Below are 23,820 nucleotides of genomic sequence, written 5' to 3' on the forward strand. Positions count from 1 at the left end.
CATCGTCATTAATGACGTGTGGCTGATGAGCCCTTGAACGGGGCTTAGTGTTGGGTCAATTTTTTATAAATATTCAGGGAGGGCTTGAAAGGAATGCAGACTGTATTGGTGGTTGAGAGCTCTCTACATGTTCATTAGATCAAACCTGTTGATTAAATTGTTCATCTAGCCTATAGCTGTACTAGTTTTTTGCCTATCTGATCCTAGACAGGTAGGTTAAAACTCTCTTACTAGGTGTGCATTGATTAATTGTGCCTTGTAATTCTGTCCATTTTTGTTTCAGATGTTTTGAGGCCATGTTGTTAGGTGCCTGTTTTTGATTCTGAGGGTTGTTGTATATTTTGGGTGATTTTTTTCCCTCTACCTTTCTATATGTTTATGTTCTTTTAGAGGTTATTCAGAATGTCAATTAACATGTGTCCTCTGAAGTGAGTCAACATTTCTTGTTTCTTCTCACACTTCAGGAGAACCTAGGTTGCTGTAATTCATGTCTCCACCAGGCCCCCACCATCCTCAATCTGACTTGTATGCTACCTTATTTCTCAAACTTTTAGAATTAGAATTTCTCAAACTTTTAGAATTAGAATTGTTTTTAATATAGTTAATGCATATATACATATGCATTTTAAAAAAATCTTACCTCTTGCTTCTGGGAAGGTAGCTATGCTCACCCCTCGACCACCAACGCAGTACACCTCTTGCTTCTGAATTATTCCTTCTGTATTCAGTTTTCTTACTGAAGAAAAGTCCTGAGGGGTTCTCTCAGCAAGAGTCTGTGTTAAACCCTCGATTCTTGTCGGAGATATCATTATTTTACCTTCATTCTTTGAATGGCTTTCATAACTGGATACAGAGTTTTAGGATGATTATTTTTCAAAAGCGAAGGTGAAACAATGACTTTGGTAGACAGAATAATGACCCCCGGAGATGTCTGAATCCACATCCTAATCCCTGGAACCTGTGGATGTTACCTTCTGTGGCACAAGGGACTTTGCAGGTGTAATGATGATACTGAGATGAGGAGAGTCTCCTGGGTATCCAGGTGGGTCCACTGTAATCACAAGGGTCCTTATAAAAGACAGGCAGGTACGTCTGAGTCAGAGCCAGGGAAGGAAATACAAAGATGTGGGCCGAGATGTGTCTGTGTGAGTGAGAGAATGGAAGGGAGGAAGGGGAGAAGAGGAGGGAGAGAGAGATTAAATTGCTGCACTGCTGCTGGCTTTGATTACAGAGACAGGACCAAGAGCCAAGGCATGCTGGCAGCCCAGAAGCTGAAAAAGGCAAGCAAGTGGATTCCACCCCAGAGCCTCCAGTAGCAACAAGCCTGACACCTTGACTTTAACCCAGTGAGTTTAGACTTTTGATCTCCAAAACTGTAAGATTAGAAATTTATATTCTTTTAAGATATTAAGTTTATGGTAATTTTCTTTCTTTTTTTTATTACTCAAATGAATTTATCACATCTGTAGTTGTATAATGATCATAACAATCTGATTTCACATATGGTAATTTTCTATAGCTGCAACAAGAAACAAATATAACTGCGGCAGACTGTATAATGGTTAAAAACAAAAGTGGGTAGATTGTGTGCAATATAATGAGATGACAGAGGCTATAATTTGAGTTAATTATCACAAGGTTGTTTTAACTGAAAGATATTATTCCATCACGTTCCGACCTTTTCTTTTTGCTTTCTGTGTTTTTTTTAGTCTGTTCTGTTTGCAGCTTTACCCCCCAAGCATCTACAACAGTGTCTGGCATGAAGTAGGGGTTTCATAAATATTGGAGGAATGTGTTGAATACTGGAATGAATGGATACCCACTCTAATTGTTGTTCCTTGGTGGGTTATCTCTCTTTTCATTCTGATGATTTTTATTTATTTATTTATTTATTTATTTATTTATTTTGTCTTTTTTGCTATTTCTTGGGCCGTTCCCGGGGCATATGGAGGTTCCCATGCTAGGGGTCGAATCGGAGCTGTAGCCTCCGGCCTACGCCAGAGCCATAGCAACGCAGGATCCGAGCCGCGTCTGCAACCTACACCATAGCTCACGACAACGCCGGATCGTTAACCCACTGAGCAAGGGCAGGGACCGAACCCGCAACCTCATGGTTCCTAGTCGGATTCGTTAACCACTGTGCCACAACGGGAACTCCTGATGATTTTTAAAGCTGTCTTTGTACCTCTGGTGTTTTTCTGGATCTAGGTGTGACTAGGTACAGAGTGATTTTTATTTATACTGATGGACCAATTTGCTTCCTAACAATGGGATTCATGTCTTGCTTCAAATTGAGAAAACGCCAGATTTTCAACCTATCAGCTATGGAAGAATGAGATACTTGTGATTTAAAATAATCTTGAAAATAATAGCATTGTTTTATTTTACTAGGAAAAGTGTTCTTTTTCTAACTTAATAAGAACGTAGTTTATGTCAAGATCCCTGGAGCCTCTGACATAGTATACAAGCTCCTATGATGTAGTATACAACGCAAAGTGAACAAACACAGTTCTTACAACAAAGTAATCTAACACATGTAGATCTCTAAATCAAGCAGTGTCTCAAGCAGTGCTTGGAAATACTAAAAGAAACTCTGAATATCACAGGGATGTTCTTTTCTTTATAATCAGTGTGAGAAAACTCAGTTTTATAACCTACGTCTTTATCTAAATTAAGACTAATGGCTAACCTACTACTCCATGTCCTTAAAGTTCTCTTAGGGTTGACGTCTCATTCCGATGTTCTTCACGAACTGCTAATGAAACATGCTCGTTTTGAACTATAACTGTAATAAATGTTTTATTAAAATTATTTGGGGCTCAAGGTAATTTAGTTCCACACTCTGATTCTTTCTTTTTTCCAATTCTAGAACTTGTATGTATGCTGGATTTTGCTTTCTCTTCTCCACGCTTCTTAAGCTCTCTTTCATCTGTTCCACCTTTCTTTTTCTGATCTCTTTGTGTTACTAAGTAATTCTCCCACACCTGTCTCCTAATTCACTAATGGTTTCTTTAGCTGTGGCTGATCTGCTTTTGATGCACCCACTCATTTTGAATTTCAGTGCCTACATTTTTATCTTCAGAAGTTTTATTTGGTTTTGTTCAAAATCTTTTAATTCAAATATATCCTATTATTTCACTATGGTTTCTATTCCTTCTCTCATTCATTTAACCATTTTAGAGTATACTTAGAGATTTTTTTAACATTATCAAGCTCTAATTATCCTATTAGTTATGTCCGCTGACTCTCATTTATTGTGAATTGTTTTCTCATTGCGTCATAATTTTTTAGTAGGAACTCATTATTAGTGGGGATTTTTAAGGGAGCCCATTGTACTCAACACTTGCAAGTGTCCTAGGCTTCAAGTTTCTCTCTCCTAGTGGAGGATATTTAAGTTTTCTAGTTCCTTTTTGTTTTTTTTTTTTTTTGGTTAGGAAGACCTTTTTTTTTATTTCCTAAATAGTGGGCAGTCCTTCTAAGAGTCCTAGCTTTGTAAAAGCTTCTCTATAATTTTCCTTTAACTTAAACTGGCCAATGTATGGGCTTTAAAAACTCATCCTAACAGTTAGTGTGTGTGGCCAGATAAAATATTTTTTCAGGTCCTCAAGGTATCGATCAAGAACAATGGGCTAGTACCTGTCTGACATGAAAGGAAATTTCCAAACAAAGTAAGAGATAGAAGTAGTTGGCATCTATTCAACATTCCTGCTAAGTCTAGGTTTTTCCCTCTGATGATTGGGATTATTGATGAGGTCTATAACAATGAATAAATAATATATTTCATAGCTGAACTTTCTATTTGAATCTAAGACTACATAGGAAAGAATTCATTTATCTTGTGACTGTACTGAGACCATGACCCAACAGCATGGAGCCTGTGACTACGGTCACATCTCAGCACATGCAAAGATCTAATGTTAAACTAGAATCTTCTTCTAAGGCTGCAAAGAACCACTGCACTCAAAATTCCAAAGCTGGGTTGTTCCCCTCCTCCATTTTCTTGGTTGTGGGCAAGTAGAACTTGAGGGTTCTTTTAAATTCTCTTGCTATTTTTTCCACCTCATACGTATTCACTAAAGTTCTGAGTGGCTTACACAAGCTAAGTTTTTCTTCTTTTTTTTGGTCTTTTATTAAAGAACTCTGACTTTTGGATTCACCATTTATATTATCATTTTTTTTTCTTTTTTCCTTCCTTGCTTTCTTTCTTTTGCCTCCCTCCCTCCTTGCCTTCTTTCCTTCCTTCTTCCCTTTATTTGTTCCTGCTCCACGGAAGTCCTGAATTGAATGTCTGGGTCTAACTGAACTACTGGTAGCAAGTTAGGAAAGAAGAAATCATTGGGAAATTCCTCTCAACAGCCTTTCAACATGCCTAGTTTATATAGATTTAGTTTTGTACAATGAGCTATTTCTCACTGAATGTTATTTTTCCATGTATTTCAACATTATTTATTCTCAGAAAATGAAAGAAAAAAAGATTACTCAATTGAGCAGTGTCCCTATGACTCCTGCTTTTTATTTCAAGGGGCAACAACTTAATAAAATAGTAATGCCAGAAAATAAGTCCATTAGTTTTCACTTTTCCTAGCTACATTTAAGTACCCTTACTCTAATTATAACAGAAAGGTCATTCCTAAGGAATTACTAACCTTCAAATGATATGAGATAATTATTCCCAAGAGAATCAAACAGATTCGTAAGACAAATACTGTTGAAATTTCAGACATCAATCTCTTTTTAACCATAGCCTGGGAACAAGGGAACTATGAAATATAATTTTACCCCAAGGTCCAGCAAATGACTGCATGAAAATGATTTCTTGCCTGCCAAAAAAAAAGAAGAGGAAAAAAAAAACCCCAAAAAACAAAAAACCCAATCCTTTATTTGAGTATATAGCCTTATACTTGCACAGGGTGTTGTTTTGTTTAAAAAAAAAAAAAATGCCTGAAGGAAAAAAAATCATTTTCTTCCAAAGGAAGCATTTTAGAAATAAATTTAGTATATATTTAGAATTGTATGTGGCTTGTTGACTGTCTCCCAAGTTTTTACTAAAACACACATAAAGATACTGGAAGAGGTGAAATGTATCCCATTGCCACCAAGTAGAACTCATGGTGATCACGCAGAGCAAATCTGAATGGAATTTCCTTTAGATTCAAGACCAATTATCCTAGATTTGAAGATGAATAGTCTACCTCCCTGAACAGTGCTTGTGGAAAGAGGAAAAAAAATATCTCCCTTGGTACCAGCTCCCGAATCTTGGAAGCAACCCATTTATAGGAGAGTTTCCCAAATTGGTGCGTCTAGGAGCTTAATTCCTAAGGGCTTTTTCCTCCTGGAAAAGGGCCTGTGGTCACAAGTTTAGGCACGTCTGCAAAATAGATCTCTTTTTGGAAATTCAGAAAGGGCATCAGCGATATTAAAGTTTGTGAGCCTTCCTGCAGAATAAAAAACTTAAAAATATTGTTTAACTTAGAATTTCTGAAATGCACTTAACCATACAACCCGCTGTTTGTCCCCCGTATAATAACAACCTGTTAACACCCTGCACCACCTCTATTTCAATACGTATTCTTTAGGAATTGTACCCAAGTACATAGCTATATAGATTTGGTTTTTACATACCAGAATATTATTTCTCATTCCTTTTTTCTTCTTTTATATTGAGATGAAATTCTTTGAAAATAACTAAGTATCAGGTCTGGGGGAGATTGTGATAAAAAGCCTGGAAAATAGAGTACAATAAGACAAAAATAAAGCAGCATGTAATAAAAAGGAAGAGCAGTAAATTATACAAGGATTGTAAAGGGTCATGAATTTAAATATTCAACAAATACAATTTACATGCAAATAATAAGAATATTTTATTGACACAAGTTCTTCTACACTCATATGGAAAAGTGGACAAGAAAGAATAGCTAGAAAAATTCCAAAAAAAGAAGTGTACTAAGAGAAATTAGCTTGACCATTTTTGCCTTCTTTGTGTGAAAACATGTAAAACAAGGTAGCTTTGGCACGTAGACTACGCTCAGTGTAAGAAAATAGAAGATCCAGCAGTTCCCAGGCTGAAATACACAAAGCCAATCAGTATGTGGCAATGGTAGCCTCTCACATTAGTAAGAAGAAATAACACTAACCCCTTATACGGTGTTGACTATGTGCCAGAGAGGGTCCAAGCACTTTTCATGTATGAATTACCTCGTCCTTACAACCACTCTCTGAAGAAAGGAATATTATTAGCTTCAATTTATAGATGAGGAACTTGAGCCTAGCACGTGAGCAGAGTTTGCATTGAAACCCAGGCTACAGATCCTGTACTTTAAACTTTTACGCTCCTCAAACTGCTCTATAAAAATGTCCATCAAATACTTATCGCTACGTAAAAATCGTAAGATACAGCCTTAAAGATAAATATACATACATATATAAATGATGACTGCAAATTATATGTATGTTTTTACATAATTGTATGTTCTATTTAGACACATATAAATCTAACGAAATTGAATATAAATAGCTAATGAAAGAAAGCTCATGAACACCATTTCTAGATCCTGGTTCTGAAAACCCTGCCAAATACATATATATATGTATTTACATATGACAAATAGCTAAAAGCAAATCACCAACTGGTTAGCAGTTTGAGAATTAAAGGCGAGCATAATTTTTTACTTTATAATTTGATATGGTTTCCTAATTTCCTATAATTACGTTGCTACAATTGGGGAAAAAATAGAAATATTTTTAAAGAGAAACAAGGTTTGGACAGAAAATCTTATACACTATAAGATAAATAATAATCTGGGGGAGTTCCCATCATGGCTCAGTGGTTAACGAACCCTACTAGTATCTAGGAGGACGTGGGTTCTCTCCCTGGCCTCTCTCAGTAGGTTAAGGCTCTGTTGTTAGCATGAGCTGTGGTGTAGATTGCAGACATGGCTTGGATCCTGTGTTGCTGTGGCTGTGGTGTAGGCCAGCAGCTGCAGCTCCTATACAACCCCTAGCCTGAGAACTTCCATTTGCCATAGCTGTGGCCATGAAAAAAAAACCCAAAACCCCAATAATCTGGTATTGATACAAATACACTTAGTTTATAGATTTGACTGCCAAATTGATACTAGTTTTTAGGAAAATGTGAAACTTCAAAAAAATGTCTTCATTGGGCATCTCAAGCTATCTTCGGGCCCTTGTCTCCTCTCCACTATCATTAGTGGCACTTTAGGAAAAGGGTTTGAGAAGCACTGAGGTAAGGCTAGAAATAGTGTAGTCAGATATCAAAGGTGGTAAAAATTATTGTTATGATTCCATCACTCTTTCTGGCTAATGATATCAAATTCTTAAAAAATCTAATGAAAAAATGCTCATGAACACCATTCCCAAATCCTGGTTCAGAAAACCCTGCCAAACAAATGCACCTGAAAGTTTATGGTGAGTTCTGTAATTCTTGGTATCATTTAGTCCCGACTCTAAAAGAATTACAACATAAGTAAATGGCTTGGGAGTTCCCTTTTAGACTCAGCGGTAACAAACTTGACTAGTATTCATGAGGATGTGGATTTGATCTTTGTCTTTGCTCAATAGGTCAGGAATCCGGCTTTGCCATGAGCTGCGGTATAGGTTCCAGACATGGCTCAGATTCCTGCATTGCTTTGGCTGTGGTGTAGGGCAGCAGCTGTAGCTTTGCTTCGCTTCTATTCTATTCGTTTCGTTTCTGCTGCGCCACAACAGGAACTCCTAAAAAGAGTTTTAAGAATTGACAGTTATGGCAATTCCCATTGTGACTCAGTGGAAACAAATCCAACTAGTAACCAGGAGGTCATGAGTTCCATCTCTGGCCTTGCCCAGTGGGTTAAGGATCCAGCATTGCTGTGAGCTGTGGTGTAGATCACAGATGCAGCTTGGATCCCATGTGGCTACGGCTGTGGTATAGGCTAGTGGCTATAGCTCCAATTCGACCCCTAGCCTAGGAACCTCCACATGCCACGGGTGCTGCCCTAAAAAGAAAAAAAAAAAAAGAATTGCCTGATAAGGAGCACTTTGTGTATGTGAGACATTGCTCTTGGCAGATTATTTATATTAAGTCCTTTAATTCATTCACAACTCAACAAGATTTTATCCCCATTTAAACTGCATAGGAGAGGTTGAGGAAGAATGACTAAGTAACATGCCCAAGGCCAGAGAACTGGTAGGTAGAAATGGGCTTTCAGGGCCATCAGGCTGCTTGAGGCCTCTTCCAGTTTACCTTGAAGCTGTACTACCTTCCTATGGAGCTGGAATTTGAATCAGATTCCACTAAAGGAAATCCTTTTTCTCATCTGTCACTTCTGTGCCATCACGTGTCTATTATAGTTTGGGATAAATAAATTAGGTGAATGCAAATAAATATTAGAAATATATAATACATTATATGTATAGCTTACAGGTTTGGATGAATAAATTAGACTGATGGATATTAAACACTAAGCAGAATACCTTTCACATAGTAAACACTGAAAAATGTTGGGCCTTGTTTCTGGAGCGTTAGTCATAGGAGTTAGATGAACTCTTCGGGAAATTTGTCAACTTAAGGTGAACGCTGAAAGCTGAAATCCTGATTTTTAAATGAGTAGTAATAACAAGCCCCCTTCTTCCCATGATGGGTTTCTTGAGGCATAAACAATATAATTTGAAGGCAATTTGAAAAGTGGAATCTTATATGCAAAAATGTTAGTTATATCTTATATACAATCAAAATGTTCATACTGTGACTTCAGCCCAATTCTTCTTGCTCACTCTTCAGTAAGAACCAAAGAGTTGATGCTCTGCCTGCTGTTGGGGACCCTGCCCTCCATTCCTACCCAGTTGCTGGTGAGCCGAAGGGAATGAACAAGGCTGACCTTTGCTTGAGGAGGATCTGTCCCAAATCAAGATTGATTCTCTTCTCTTGCTTGTCCGTGCTTTGTCTATTTCTGCACAAGAGAGAAATTTCAGGAGATCAAAAGACACTCTAGAGAGACTAGACAAAGCATGTTAACAGCTTTATTCCCTATTAATGAGACATCCCCCAAATACTTAGTTCTTACCCACATTGCTCTGGCAGAAAGTGGTATATTTCCCCAGGACCTGATTCCATGTTTGGGTGGGATACAGATGAATGATGCTTAGAGGTGAATCTGTGCACCAGCATCTGTTGGAGGGGGAGAGAGCCCTGACTACTTTTCATAACCACTCTGGAGCCCTTAGAGGACCGAAGTTGTGGTTTTAGGGTGAAATCAATCCAGTACCTCCCAGGACTCAATCCCATTCGACCTTAGGGCAAGTCCTCCCACAGGAGATATTATTAGACCTTAAACTAAAGCACACTCTCTCTACACATAGACAGGGAAACAAACATCTCTCCAAGCAGGCCAGGGAGAATTCTCAAAACAGCCTGTGCTTTCAATGCTGTTCGTTTTTCCGGCAGTGTAAACCTGCAGATGTCACACGTGGAGAAGCGATGTGCTTCTGCCATCTCTCACTCGGGAACAATTGCAGCAACCTACTGTTCTCTATTTCAATAAGGAAAACGGTGTTGCATGTCTGGCACCAAGGGAACCTCAGGCCCCCTGGGAGGATTTTCCCGAAAATCCCCTATATCAGCCTTCCTTTTAAAATAACATTGCTCTGTGGGAATTGTAGGTTCAGTCCCATGTCAGTAAATGGTCCCCTAATAGCCCTCCGTGGCAAAGTTATGACTTATCCCCAAAGAAAAATGCTGCCTTGTGAGCATGTTTTATCGAGGCTAAGAGTCAAGTCATAAAACATCAGCCCTCACATCTGAGTGCCTGTTCGCTAAAACCCTATTTATTTGTACATAAATATTTGTCTTTTCTTTGCAGGGATGTATTTGCTTGCGTCCTCAAGTAGACCATATGCGTAAATTAAAAATGTCCAAAGTGTTATAATGGGAATGTAGATTAGGAGCTGATTATTTTGGCTGCGAGTTCTTCAAATATATGAAACAGCTCCTTGCTTTATCTAAAGAGTACATACAAATACTGTTCTTGTATTGAAGTTCTCATATTGAAAAGCCATGTCATGTTATAAGTATTAACTTAAAAGTTGACAGACCACACAGCTCTTTACTGTAAAAGAAAAAAAAATTTTGCGTATATGTTGGTTTTTTTCCTTATAAAGGAGACGGTTAGTTTCTGTTCATTTCCTATCACAGAAACCTTATGACAAGCTAAAACTACCATGTAAACATGTACATTCAGCACTTTAAAATAGTGCATGCTCAAATGATCAAAAGTCCGTAAGAAGTCCTATATGTCCATTTCAATATCTATTTGCTACCTCTTCTGGCCTCTCGAGTCTCTGGGGTTTTTTCCTAATGCGTGTTTTAAAATTGTCTTCTTTTTAAATTACTCATGCTTGCTTCCTGACTTCCATTAATAGAGCATATGTATTTCCCAAGTAGGAATATAGCTTCTCATTGCTTTCAGTGAAAATGTGAAGTTACTTTTTGAAGTGAGCACAAAGGAGGAATGAGTATTTTCACTTATTTCACTTTTTTCTCCAAAGTGTTTGTAGGGTGAAGCTATTTTTCTCAGAAACTCCTAGTATTGCTAAGGCACCACGGTAGATTATGAAAATGATATGCATAAAAAGTAGACAGAAATAATCTATGCAGTGCTTTCATAGGAACGATATAAGCAGTCTTGTCAAGAGCATGTTTGAATATATGTATTCATTCATTATGCTCCTTTCTGTCAGGTGTTGATAACAGGCTCATTACACTTAAGTGTGAGCTTAAACTTGGAATGTCGCATTTGAAAAGAAGGTGCTGAAAGCAATTTTAAAACGTCTTTGTGTCTCTGCTAAAACTAATTAAATGAAACGGAAGAAAAGAAGCGCTGTCACCTTTGTGTCAAACCAGCTTACTGTGCGCTCTGACACAAAATGGAAACCGGAAAGGAAGTGGGGCTTGGCCGTTGAGAGTGAAATAAATTTGGTGTTGGTTCATTCTGCACTCTTCGCAAGGATGCTGACAGAAATTTCACGTGCGATTCTAATGACTAAATGTGAGCTGCGATTAGCTCTCTATGGGAAAGCCATGGGAAATCCACTTACCCCAAAAGATCAGGAAATTAAAAGTAAATTTCAGAAGAGCTGCATTTGATATTTTTTTGGCTTGAAAAATGAAGTGAGAGCTTTATTATAAGAAATTATATTCCCGGTTCTGTTTACCTCCGACTGCTTTGGAAAAATGAAAAATGATATTGTACTGACTGAAAAAGAGGAGCCTCTCACCATTAGAACCTAGAAAGAGAAGTCATCTGAAAATGAATGGGAAAGGCGAAACTCTAGGAATTGACACAGATGGGTTGAGGGGGCAGAACTGTTTTTTTTTTTTTTTTTTTTTGTATCGTGGCTTTTATGGTGCTTGCATACTCTGCTTTTGTCCAAAGTCACTGGCCTGGACATCCAAAAGAGTAAGGTTCTGTGCATTTAAATTAGCCAAAAATTCAGTGTATACACACACACACACACACACACACACACAGAAAAAAAAAATCATAACCAAAAGTAGTTGGAAGTTAATTTTAAGTTGCAAAATTTCCTTACTCTGTCTTTTTAAATCTCTTGACATGGTTTCAGATTCGAGGCAAGCGAAGGCAAGAAAGAGAGTCAGAGGGAAACTACTTTGTGCCCTGAGGGTTGTTTATCCTGAGTTCACCACAGAGCTTTTTTTTCGAATTATTTTGAAAAAAGTTAAAATGCTATTTCAACAGTAGGGGAAACAAATATATCCAACACCGCAGTCACCACCCAGGGTTAACAAATGTTAACATTTTGTTGTTTCTGCTGCAGATTTTTTTTCTACATAGATAAAGTAGAACTTCCTAAATAAAGGTGAAGTCTGCCTTATTTTCCTCTCCAGGCATGCTCTACGACTTCCAAAAATGATTTTGAGAAAGAATAGACCAAAAAATGTGGGGGAACATTGTGAATGCTCTCTTGAGGGCGTGGAAGGATTTCGTCACATTCACCGCATAATCACTGAGTGCACATGGCCACAGTTGGTGCTTTGGGGAAGACAAGATTAATACACACATGGTAACATACAAAAGACACATAAACACATGGCGACTAGCTGGGTACACAGAGCTAACTGTGGTTCTGGGCACACTTAGTTTAATGACGAGGGTGGAAAGGATTAGTGAACCTGGGTGTCCACGACCAAGATGCAGTTTTTCCAGCTTTCTCATCCACTGCCCCCAAGAACTCTTGGGGTAAAGTCAGTCCGGATTAGAGGGAAAAAAAGCAAGACACAATAGGTCTGCGCTTAGCAGAATTACTAAAGTTTTTTGCTTTAAGGAGGATCAAACCAAAGAGACCACAAGAGAAAACAAATTTGGTGCTAATGCTGAATCTGCCACGTTAATTTAAAAGAAAATAACTGTAGATGGCTTTTCAAATTGCAAAAACTGCCTGAGCTGTCCAAATGTCCCCACTCCCTTTCTCCTGCATGCCTGTCTCTGACAAGAAAATTGCTAGTCTTAATCCGAAATAAAGCAATTACCACATAGAGATGTGTCATATTTATAGTCTGCCCTTGGTTACAGGAATAACTTGCTTGCAGCATGGAGAAAGTCACCCCAAATTGCTTTCTGAAATGTTCTGTGAAATCCTCAGAGCCCCAGAATAGCGTATTAGCTTAACTTGTTTAATATGACTCTATTTGTGTAAGCATTGGGTGACGGGACTACATGTGACTGATGTCATCTCGCCATCAGCTACAGGAACGGCTAGATTCTTCCAGGGCCATCAAGAACACAAACTGTCCCTTCAGGTTCAGACTCTTGTAAGGGGCATTTGAGAACACTCTACAACCAGACTCCAACGTTGAGCTCCTAACTAGTTTTCATGACCCTGGAAAGAAGCCTTTGTATCCAGCCATACTTGCAGGCCTGAAATGCATTATCAGCCAGTGCCTTATCACTCAAGGTGTGATTCTTATATCAAAACCCATTGCATTACCTGGGAGCTTATCAGAATTGTAGGATTGAGGGCACCAGCCTTGACTGACTGAATCAGAATCTGCATTATAACAAGATCACTTGTTTCCAGTGCACATGAAAGTTTGAGAAGTGCTGGTCTATCTCACAGTTGGGGATTTAGCATAATCTACCCTGATGGTGTTATTTATTTGGGTGTTATTTATTTATTTATTTATCTGATGAAAAGTTTTTCATCAGATTATAAATTCTGTGCGGTTTCAGACCAAGGCTTATTTTGCTTTATACTTCCAGCACCTAGCAGAAGAAACCCTAACAGTAGGTAGGCAATTTGTTCAATTACACTAAGATGCAAATGGGCGAATGTGCATGCAAGCCTGATGTGTTTGCGTCTGGGATGGAGGAAAGGTGACTGACTCAGGTTACCAGTCATTCGCTGGCAGAGGGATCATTGCTCATCACTATGGATTCATAAGCTTGCAAGTGGCACTTCGTGACTGGTTCTAGAAGGGACTGTTATGTTTGAGGATGTCAATTAAGTAATGCTTTTGCAGGAAGTTCCCAGTAAACGATGCTGCAGCAACCTCACCCTTTCTCTGGCTTATTCAAAATTTGAATTTGTTCAAGGAGCCAATTAGAGTTGCTGCCCCATTTGTCCTGCTCTAACCTGGACATCTGTACAATAATTGGGGTCTGTCTGAGGCTTTTCCTTAAAATATGTGTTTATCAACATTGGCCAGGGCTTATGTTGGATCACACCGGGCCCATGTTTTTCAGCAGGACAGATGAATATTCACATTTCACTCTGAGCTATGGTGTTTCCTATTCAGTTTCCCAGTTTTGTTGCTGTATCTGATCCTCATTTAAGAGGATTTCATAGGACACACAGGGTTTGTGAAAATCAATGGGCAGTAAATTTAGCTCTCAGACACCCTCGGAATGGCTCTCATTTACATCAGGAATTGAAACTGGGAAATGGAAGTAGCAACAGTGGAACTGCTAAGATCCAGCAGCCTTTGATGGTGGGGTTTAGTCCGGAGCCCCAGGGCAGAGTCCCATCACTTAGTGATCACTCACTGTGGAATGGAAGGCTGGCTCTGCAACAGAACTTCTGTGTAAATGAATATGAGCATTAGCTTATTTTTTAAAAGTATGTTTTAGGTGCCAGTGCTTAGTGTCCATGCAAATAAGGTCTCCAGCTAAACATTACCTCTTATTGTTCAATTGCTCTTGTATCCGTATAGCTATCTTTGACTTTGGAGCAGCGTTTCCCCAGATGTGCCTGATCCTAAGAACCACTGGGGAGCTCGTTAAATACTTGCTTTCCTCATACCTAGCCCAGACCTAATTAAGGTTTCCCTGGGAACTACCAGAAAATGAGCATTTCACATCAACTCTCCAGGTGATTCTTAATTGAATTACCTTCTATTGAGTGTTGGTCTCTGTATGTTTTTTTTTTTTTTTTTTTTTTTTTTTTGAGGAGAATGAGTAGAGCTCCTTGATTCCCATTCATGTTCATTGATCTATTGAAGAATTTTTTTGGAGTGATTTTGGATCCTGAGCCCTCTGCTAAGCCCTAGGGAGATGGAGATGAATAAGACCCCAGCCCCTAATACATCGAATGCTAGTTTTTCCATCTACAGGTCCATGTAAGGAACCCAGTCCCAAATAAGACCCGAGATCACAGGGACACAAGACATATATATTAAGGTGCACTGAGCGTAATATCCTGGGGACCAGGTAGGGACCTGACACATATCAAACCCTACAGTCTTATCTCTTTAAGAGCAGTCATAATCCTACACATTTTTCAATAGAGCCAAAACATGATTTTTAGGAAGTTAGAATGTCTCCCATTCCACATTAAAGTGAGATTCTATCTCTCTCTGATTTTTTTTTTTTTAAAGACAGAGCCATAAGCAGCTGGTAGCTTGTCCAGCACCTGACACACAATTGGCACAGACTAGGCATTTATTTATTTACTTATTTTGGCTTTTTATGTCCATACCCACAGCATATGGAAGTTCCCAGGCTTGGGGTCGAATCAGCAGTACAGCTGCCGGCCTACGCCACAGCCACAGCAATGCAGGATCTGAGCTACATCTTTGACCTATACCACAGCTCACGGGAACACAGGATCCTTGACCCACTGAGAGAGGCCAGGGATGGAACCCACATTCTCATGGATCCTAGTCAGGCTCGTTACTGCTGAGCCACAATGGTAACTTCCAGAATAGGAATTTATTGAACGAATTAATAAAATGCCCACAAAATTAGGTACTAAAAGCAAAACGAAGGGATTCTCCCAAACTAACTACAAGCGAAGGGGCCTGGCAGAGCCTCAAAGTGCTTGTTCCAAGTGCTCTGACTCCTCACTCTCCCCTTCATGTTCCATCACTAATACCTCGGTTGCCATGGAATGAACTATGAAGTCCTTCCCATAAGCCACTTGGTTCTGTCCTCATCAGCATGGCAGGGAAAGTTGCCCTTACTCAGGACATCTGCTTTTGTATGTGTGTTTCTTGCTATCTCTTTTTTTTATTCCACATGAAAAGTATTTCATCAGAATGTTATTTTTTCCAAGTAGGGCATAATGTCTAATGTCGGGCTTTCTACCAGGGGAATACCTTACTAAATAGAGCTTGGTGCCATATATTTTTTAGGCCTAGATTTAATTTTCCTGGAAAGAGTTTCTCTTCTGCTCTGGAGGGACTTCAGGTTGAAAGCCTTCATGACAAAAATAAATTCATAAATAATACATCGAAGGCTAATTTTTCCATCTACAGTCCCATGTAAAGAAGTGCATTTTGAAACAGAAATGAACACAAGAATGTTTGTGTGCTATGATGTCCCCTCTATTTTTCTAGTTAGACGTATTCTAAGTGTCACAATTATAGCCTGAAAACAATTAAAGAGAACACATGAAATTCCCTGGACAGCTTTTTAGAAGTTGAAATGTAGGGAGTGCTGTTTTGAAATGAAGGGTTTCTTCCCATATCTCAAGGAATCTGGCTCCGTTACTCATGAGCTTTGTGAATTGGTATGTTTTAAGCAGGAACATTCACATAAGAATCGTGCCCTGGCTCTCTAGGAAATCATGATAAATTGTGGTGGTCAGAGTCACAGAGCTCCAGCCATCAGTGTCTGTATGACAGCCAAGCTGCACTCAGGTGCCTCATCTTGAGTCTGATGTTTCAGGGTTTCTCTGATGCAGCTGAAGCTTCCAACAGGAAGACTATCATTCTGAAAAAAGTATTTTGCCCGGGCCTCATGGCTACCATATTTATTCCCATTACTTTTCAGTAGTAAAGAAAACCAAAATATTAATAATAAATTGGAGTTCCCATCATGGCACAGTGAAAACGAATTCGACCAGGAACCATGAGGTTGCAGGTTCGATCCCTGGCCTCGTTCAGTGGGTTAAGGATCCAGCAGCTGTAGCTCTGATTTGACCCCTAGCCTGGGAACATCCATATGCCATAGGTGTGGCTCTAAAAAGCAAATAATAATAATAAATCTTCAGAGGATAAAATGATATTGATGATGATGGTAGCAACTGCCATCAGGTAAATGTGGCCCAGAACTGTGCTAACATTCCTTATGTCACAAAATTCCATAGACATGATATTGCACAAAAGAAACAAGACACAACAGAGGGTGACTCCATACAAAGTTCTAGAATAGCAAAAATCAGCTATGGTGGTTAAGTGGATCTGAGAAGATACTGCTGCGGTTTATGTCAGAGAGTGTTCAGCCTGTGTTTTCCTCTACAAGTTTTATGGTATCCAGTCTTAACATTTAGATCTTTAATCCATTTTGAGTTTATTTTTGTGTATGGTGGTAAAGAATGTTCCAATGTCATTCTTTTGCATGTAGCTGTCCAGGTTTCCCAGCACCATTTATTGAAGAGACTGTCTTTTCTCCACTGTATACATTTGTCTCCTTTGTCATAGATTAATTGGTCATAGGTGCTTGAGGTTACTTCTGGGCTTTCTCTCCTGTTTCATTGATCTATATTTCTGGTGCAAGTACCATACTGTTTTGATGACTGTAGCTTTGTAGTATAGTCTGAAGCCAGGGAGCCTGATTCCTCCAGCTCCATTTTTCTTTCTCTGGATTGCTTTGGCTATTCTGGGTCTTTGGTGTTTCCAAACAAATGTTAAAATATTGTTCTAGTTCTGTGAAAAGTGCCATTGGTAATTTGATAGGGATTATACTGAATCTGTAGATTGGCTTGGGTAGTATAGTCATTTTGATAATATTGAGTCTTCAATCCAAGAGCATGGTGTATCTTTCCATCTGTTTGTGTCGTATTTGATTTCTTTTACCACTGTCGTATAGTTTTCAGAGTACAGGTGTTTTGACCCTTTAAGGTAGGTTTATTCCTAGGTATTTTATGCTTTCTGCCGCCATGGTAAATGGGATTGTTTCAATCAGATCAGTAGTTTCCTGGGCAGGAAGTCAGGCGGGACTGCAGTGGGGCTGAGGGGTCTTTTTTAGAGGGAAGGAGAATATTCCATGTCTTGGTCAGGATGGGTGGTGAGCAGGGTGTATTCATTGGGAGATCTCAGCATCCAGGGCTTCCTGGTGAATTTTCTGCCCTAAGAAGGTCAGGCATACATAAGATCACACCTTAAAAGAGTGCATGGGACCCATCTGGAGTGCTCGCTTAAAATGCACATTTCTGGGCTCTTCTCAGCATGATCACAAGAGGACTCTCTGAGAATGAGATTTTGAAATCTGGACTTCAAACCATCGTCCCTTCTGCTTCTAAAGCAGGACCCCAAGGCCTGTACTACCCTGCTAAGTTAAGCAGGCTTCCTCCCTGTGGCTGGGTGTGTTGAGGACCAGGTATGTCTATCCATGTAATAATTCAGAGCACAGGAGAGTAAGTGCCTGCATTGTTTGTCTTTGAAGGAAAAAGTTTTGTCTAAAACAAAACAAGAATCTGCCATGCATGGAAGTGACCAGTCATCTTCAGGCCTTTTCCTGAGTAGTGCCTCCTGCCACTTCATTTCATTATTTGTCCTCTTTTCATGCCCTGATGATGCTTTTTGTTTACCTGGGGCAACTGGTTTTTAATTGATTTTTTAATAAAGGTATTTCTTACTCTCTTTCACTCTGATTAAGAACCATAGCATGATCTCATCAGGCTGGACAAGTATTGATGGGCTGGGGTATCAGGGGGCTAATAAAGAGTGTTATCCAGTATTTTTTAGTGACACATTAAAACTCCCTCATGAAAGATACAGGAGGCAGAGCATAATATAAATGTCATTCTAGCAACAGTGGTGTTAGGGTATATATGGCCAGACATTAGTGATTTCATTAATGCACTAAGATTTCTCCCAGGGATAAGTGGTGATGAGTGGGCACTAGAGGGTCAGTAGGAAAGGCAAGGGAAAGCCATCACAACACAAAGAAAGGGCCCTGGACGTCTCTAGGGTTTTCTAGATAAGCTGCAGCCATTTAAGAAAATGCTTCAGATGACTAGGAAAAAGAGAACTAAGTTCAGCTCTTCCTTTACCTATCTTCACCTTTTCTTTCATCCAAAAATACTGTTTAAACTATTTTGGGAGAAATAAGGTGTCGAAAGTCAGAAGTGCTTTCAGATTTATCTTCTTTCACTTGTTAAATCTTTAAATTCAACATGATCCACTCTACTTCTTAGATTACTGCGGGGAAGAAGGATGGAGGGGCTGTGAACAAAATAATTCAGGGCATTCCCAGCTACTGCTCCTGGCTTCCATTTCTTTCTTTTTTTTTTTCTTTTTTCTTTTTCTTTCTTTTTTTTTTTTTTTTTTTTGTCTTTTTGCCATTTTCTTGGGCCACTCCCGCGGCATATGGAGGTTCCCAGGCTAGGGGTCTAATCAGAGCTATAGCCTCTAGCCTACGCCAGAGCCACAGCAACGCAGGATCCGAGCTGCGTCTGCAACCTACACCACAGCTCACGGCAACACCGGATCCTTAACTCACGGAGCAAGGCCAGGGATTGAACCTACAACCTCATGGTTCCTAGTCGGATTTGTTAACTGCTGAGCCATAACGGGAACTCTCTGGCTTCCATTTCAGTGAACAAATATCTTGTGCAGAAAAACAAAAACTGCCCAGTATGAGCCCAGAGAGACTCAGTCTGGCCATGAAATGACAGCCTGGCTCTGAAGAGCCCAGGAAAAGCTGTTAGGCCAAAGGACAGGAGAGACTTTGAAGCTTTTTATCCAGATTCAGATTGTGGATATCCTGTGATATGTGACTGGTGCTGACTTAGGGCCACAAAAGAGGAAAACATTGAAGACCATCCACCCCTTCCAGGAAAAGACTGGCCAAAGGACACAAACTATGCAGGAAGGAGATACACAGGCGTCCGCACATCCACACGCCTTTAGATTTCACAGAAGCAGAGAAGTGTAATAGCCTTTAGAGAAGGTACATTTTGAAGGGTCTGTTGAAAGTCTGCATATTAAACATCAACAGAGTAAAACAACAGAACGTAATTTTTTTTACATTTGTCTCTACTTTCTTATTATCTATTGATGTCATTATTTGCATTACCTGCTCTGTTAAGCAGGTAAGGATAAGCACAGGAGGAATCTGAAGTATTACCTTTCATGTAACTCCAGTGGTACCTATAGGCTTTTAGGGCCTTGAGAGAGTCATGGCGTGTGTGTGTGTGTGTGTGTGTGTGTGTGTGTGTGTGTGTGTGTGTGTGAAATGAAAATCATGCTGTGAGTCACATGAAGGAGCATCAGTCTTACTGAATGTCCTGTCAGTTGCCATGTCATGGACATCTCTTTACAATATCATCTCACTCATTCATTTAACAAATAACTACTGGATTTCCCATTGTGGCTTAGTGGGTTAAGAACCTAACATAGTCCTCCTTGAGGTTGTGGGTTTGATCCCTGGCCTCACTCAGTGGGTTAAGGATCCAGCATTGCCACAAGCTACAGCATAGATTGTGGGTGCAGCTTGGATCTGGCATTGCCATGAGCTGTGACATAGGCTGGCAGCTGCAACTCCAATATGATCCTTTGATGGGAACCTCCATATGCTGCAGGTGTGGCCCCCCCAAAAAAAGAAAAAGAGAAGAAAAAGTTATTGTCATGTATACCCTTTCCACATTTCGATTTCCCACTGACACTTCACTCGTTCAGTTTGAGTTTGGTTTTATTCTATGATTAGAAGCCCAGAAACAGTGGTAGAAATAGCTTCCAAATGGAAAGATGCAAAATGAGAATGATTCAGGGCCCCAGGTGATGAGTGACCTGTAAATATAATAAAAATAACTGACAAAAATTTGATTTATGCTCTTCCTCTCCTCTGACTTGAATATTTAAAAAAATAGTTTTCATCAAGTATACGTTTGGGGAACACATTTCAAAACCACAAATAGGCAAATAAGAAATAAAATGGAAACTGTGAAGCACAGATAGTACCATCCCCTCCCTCTGGAGTTAAGCGATGCCAGCAGTCTTTTGTGTGCCTCCTTTCCCCTCCCGTATCTGTCACTTAACAGTAAGTTTGTATGGCATTTTGCAAAAGTGGAATCAAGGCATATGCAGTTTGGGAACCTGCTAATTTATTTATGTCCTGAGCACCGTCTCCTTTGACATCATTTGAGTACAGATGGCAGCTGAGGAATTATCTTTCTTGATTGTTGAGTCAGTGACGGTGAGCCTTTGGCTCTCTGGGGTTTATGTGCTTTCAGGGAGTGCTTTTCCTATGTCAGAGGACAGTGATAGTAACAGCTAATATTTACTGACCACTTATTATGACCTAGCCACTTTAATAGTATCCCCTGTAATCTTCAAAACAACCCTATAAGGCCCATTTTACAGATGAGGAAACTGAGGCACAAAGAAGTTCGGAGCAAATAGCAAATACGGGCTGGAGCCTGGGTTGGAAATGAGATAGCCTCACTCCATGATCATAAGCAGCATCCCACTGCCTGAAAATATGTTCATGTCTCTCGGATTTAAGCTTGATTCTGAGTCTTCAAAGCCAACCATAAAGCTGATAGAGAGCTTGGCCACCACCTGGTACATCCTTCTTGATTCTGGTTGAGGGACTTTAAGCAGCCAGCCTCCCAAATCACCTTCTGTTCTTTCTACTCTGCCTCCCTGCCATCCCACTTTATTTTTCCTTTTCCAAACCCTGTGATTTGAGTGTTTGGGGACATGAAAGATTAATAACCTCGGTCTGGACCGGGATGACTGTGGGCAGGCCTTGTGCGAGCTTTTCCCACACTTTGGTGCCAACAGGTCTCGGGCCTGGACCGTGCACCCCTGTTATTCTTTCTGGCTGTGGGCCTCTCTGGAGCCAACCAGACCCACCGTGACAAACTGAACCAGAGTTTGGAGAGAGAGACCCAGGGGACTCTGCTACCCAGCTCGTCACTGAGCCAGCTCTGGATGTCTTTACCTTCATTCTAAAATGAGTGTCAGACCAGACATGCTGGAACTTTACCAAGCTGACACTTTAATCTATGTAACTAAATCCATCAGTGAAATACTAATGCTGTCTACATTATTTTTCCTTTCCTAGTCAGTTATTTGCAGTCAGAAAAAGTTTGTCTCGAGGAATTTACTTCCCCCAGGACCTTTATTCGAGTGCCCCAGAGTTCAGTGAGAAAAATGTGAGGGCTTATGTCTGGGTCCAGAAGCAGGTCATGCTGGAGAGCTCTGTATGGACATGTGGCTCCTCCTCTGTGGACCCATCCTTAGTCAATAAACCAGCTGGCTTGATTTAAGTGGATTCTGAATCTCTCCCAAGTTTAAAATGTCTATTGTCATTGTCAGCCTCTGTCAAACAACCTCTAAGCTTGCCTCAATTTTCATGAACTTGTGCAAATACTCATTTATTTAAGAATATTTTGAAAGTACCTAACTGGTACTCAATCCTTGGGATAGAGTGTCTGTCAAACAGACATGTAATCAGAACATTTCTGGTGTGATAATTGCTACCCATGAAAAACACAGGAAGCTATGAGTATGAAGGAGAGTCTGACCTCAGCTCAGTGGCCATTGGGTTGACATCAGCCAAGTGACAAAAGAAAAAATGAGCTTTTCCCACAGAATGGGAGAAAATATTTGCAAATGAAGGGACTGACAAGGGATTATATAATTTATAATCACCTTCTGCAGCTCAATACCAAAAATACAAACAACCCCATCAAAAATGGGCAGAAGATCTAAACAGACAATTCTCCAAAGAAGACATACAAATGGCCAAAAAACACATGAAAAGATTTTCAACATCACTCATTGTTAGAGAAATGCAAATCAAAACCACTATGAGGTACCACCTTACACCAGCCAGAATGGCCATCATCAAAAAGTCTACAAACAATAAATGCTGGAGAGGGTGTGGAGAAAAGGTAACCCTTTTACGCTGTTGGTGGGAATGTAAACTGGTGCAACCACTGTGGAAAACAGTATGGAGATTCCTCAGAAAACTGAAAATAGAACTACCATTTAATCCAGAAATCCCACTCCTGGGCATCTATCCAGAGAAAACCACGACTCAAAAAGATACATGTACTCCAATGTTCATTGCAGAACTATATACAATAGCCAAGACATGGAAACAACCTAAATGTCCATTGACTGAGGAATGGATAAAGAAGGTCTGGTACATATACACGGTGGAATATTACTCAGCCATTAAAAGGAAAGAAATAACGGCATTTGCAGTGACATGGATGGACCTAGAAATTATCATGCTAAGTGAAGTGAGACATTGAGACACCAACTTCTTATGCTATCACTTACATGTGAAATCTAAAACAAGGACACAATGAACTTCTTTGCAGAATAGATACTGACTCACAGACTAAAAAACTTATGGTTTCCAAAGGAGACAGGTTTGGGGGCAGGGGAATGGGCTGGGAGTTCGGGAAGGAAATGCTATAAAATTGGGTTGTAATGATCATTGTACAACTACAAATGTAATAAAATTCATTGAGTTAAAAAAAGAAGAAGCTTTGCAGATAGGAGAACATCGGATTTGGATGGTCCTGGCCTGGACTGCTGTAGAAACATTCAGAAATATGAAAGAGCCCCAGTGAGACTGGAGTATAATCATCAAAGGGAGTGTGGTTTCCCATTGTGCTTAGAGTAACATCCCAGCTCCTTCCCTGATCAGGACCATAAGGTCCTGCCTAAATCTCTAGCCTCATTTCATGCCATCCGTGACCCACTGCCCTCTCATGCCACTTATTTTATTATATTTATTTTATTTTATTTTATTTTTCTTTTTAGGGCCACATCTTTGGCATATGGAAGTTCCAAGGCTAAGGGTCAGATTGGAGCTGCAGCTACAGCAATGCTGGATCCAAGCTGCAATTGCCACCTATGCCATAGCTTGCTGCAACACTGGATCCTTAACCTACTAAATTAGGCCAGGGATTGAACCCGCATCCTTACAGACCCTAGGTAGGTTCTTAACCCCCTGAGCCACAATGGGGATTCCCCATGTGAGTGACTTTCACCTTAAGACTTTGCAGGTGCTCAACCCTCTCTTCCCTTTGCTCTCACAATGTTCAGTATCTGTGCATACCTCTGGAATCAACTTAACTATGATCTCTTCATGGAGGTCTTTCCTGATCACCCCTTCTCAGCAAGATCAGCTCTTCCCTGTTCCCAGAATCTTTTTGTTTCTATCCTAGCACTTGTCATGGTCGTGCTTATTTGTTTTCCTCTTTCTTCTCCTAGAGCAGGTACCACCTCTGTTTCGGTCTCTTCGGTAAATATTATTTGGGGTAGGAGGGAGGCTAGACTGTAGGCAGATTGTAAAAAGGGTTGCAGAACTGACTCAGGCACTTGGGCTTTACCCTGTGAGCAAA

At 39.9% G+C, this 23,820-nt stretch overlaps 1 long non-coding RNA gene across 1 annotated transcript; it reads left to right on the forward strand.

The window, feature by feature from the left end:
* Positions 978 to 12,547, forward strand: LOC110259778. Its single transcript, XR_002342117.1, has 2 exons — positions 978 to 1,346; positions 10,732 to 12,547. It is a non-coding gene; the product is annotated as an uncharacterized LOC110259778 (long non-coding RNA).

This window comes from Sus scrofa, chromosome 2, assembly GCF_000003025.6.
Source record: "Sus scrofa isolate TJ Tabasco breed Duroc chromosome 2, Sscrofa11.1, whole genome shotgun sequence".
Classification (NCBI taxonomy): domain Eukaryota; kingdom Metazoa; phylum Chordata; class Mammalia; order Artiodactyla; family Suidae; genus Sus; species Sus scrofa.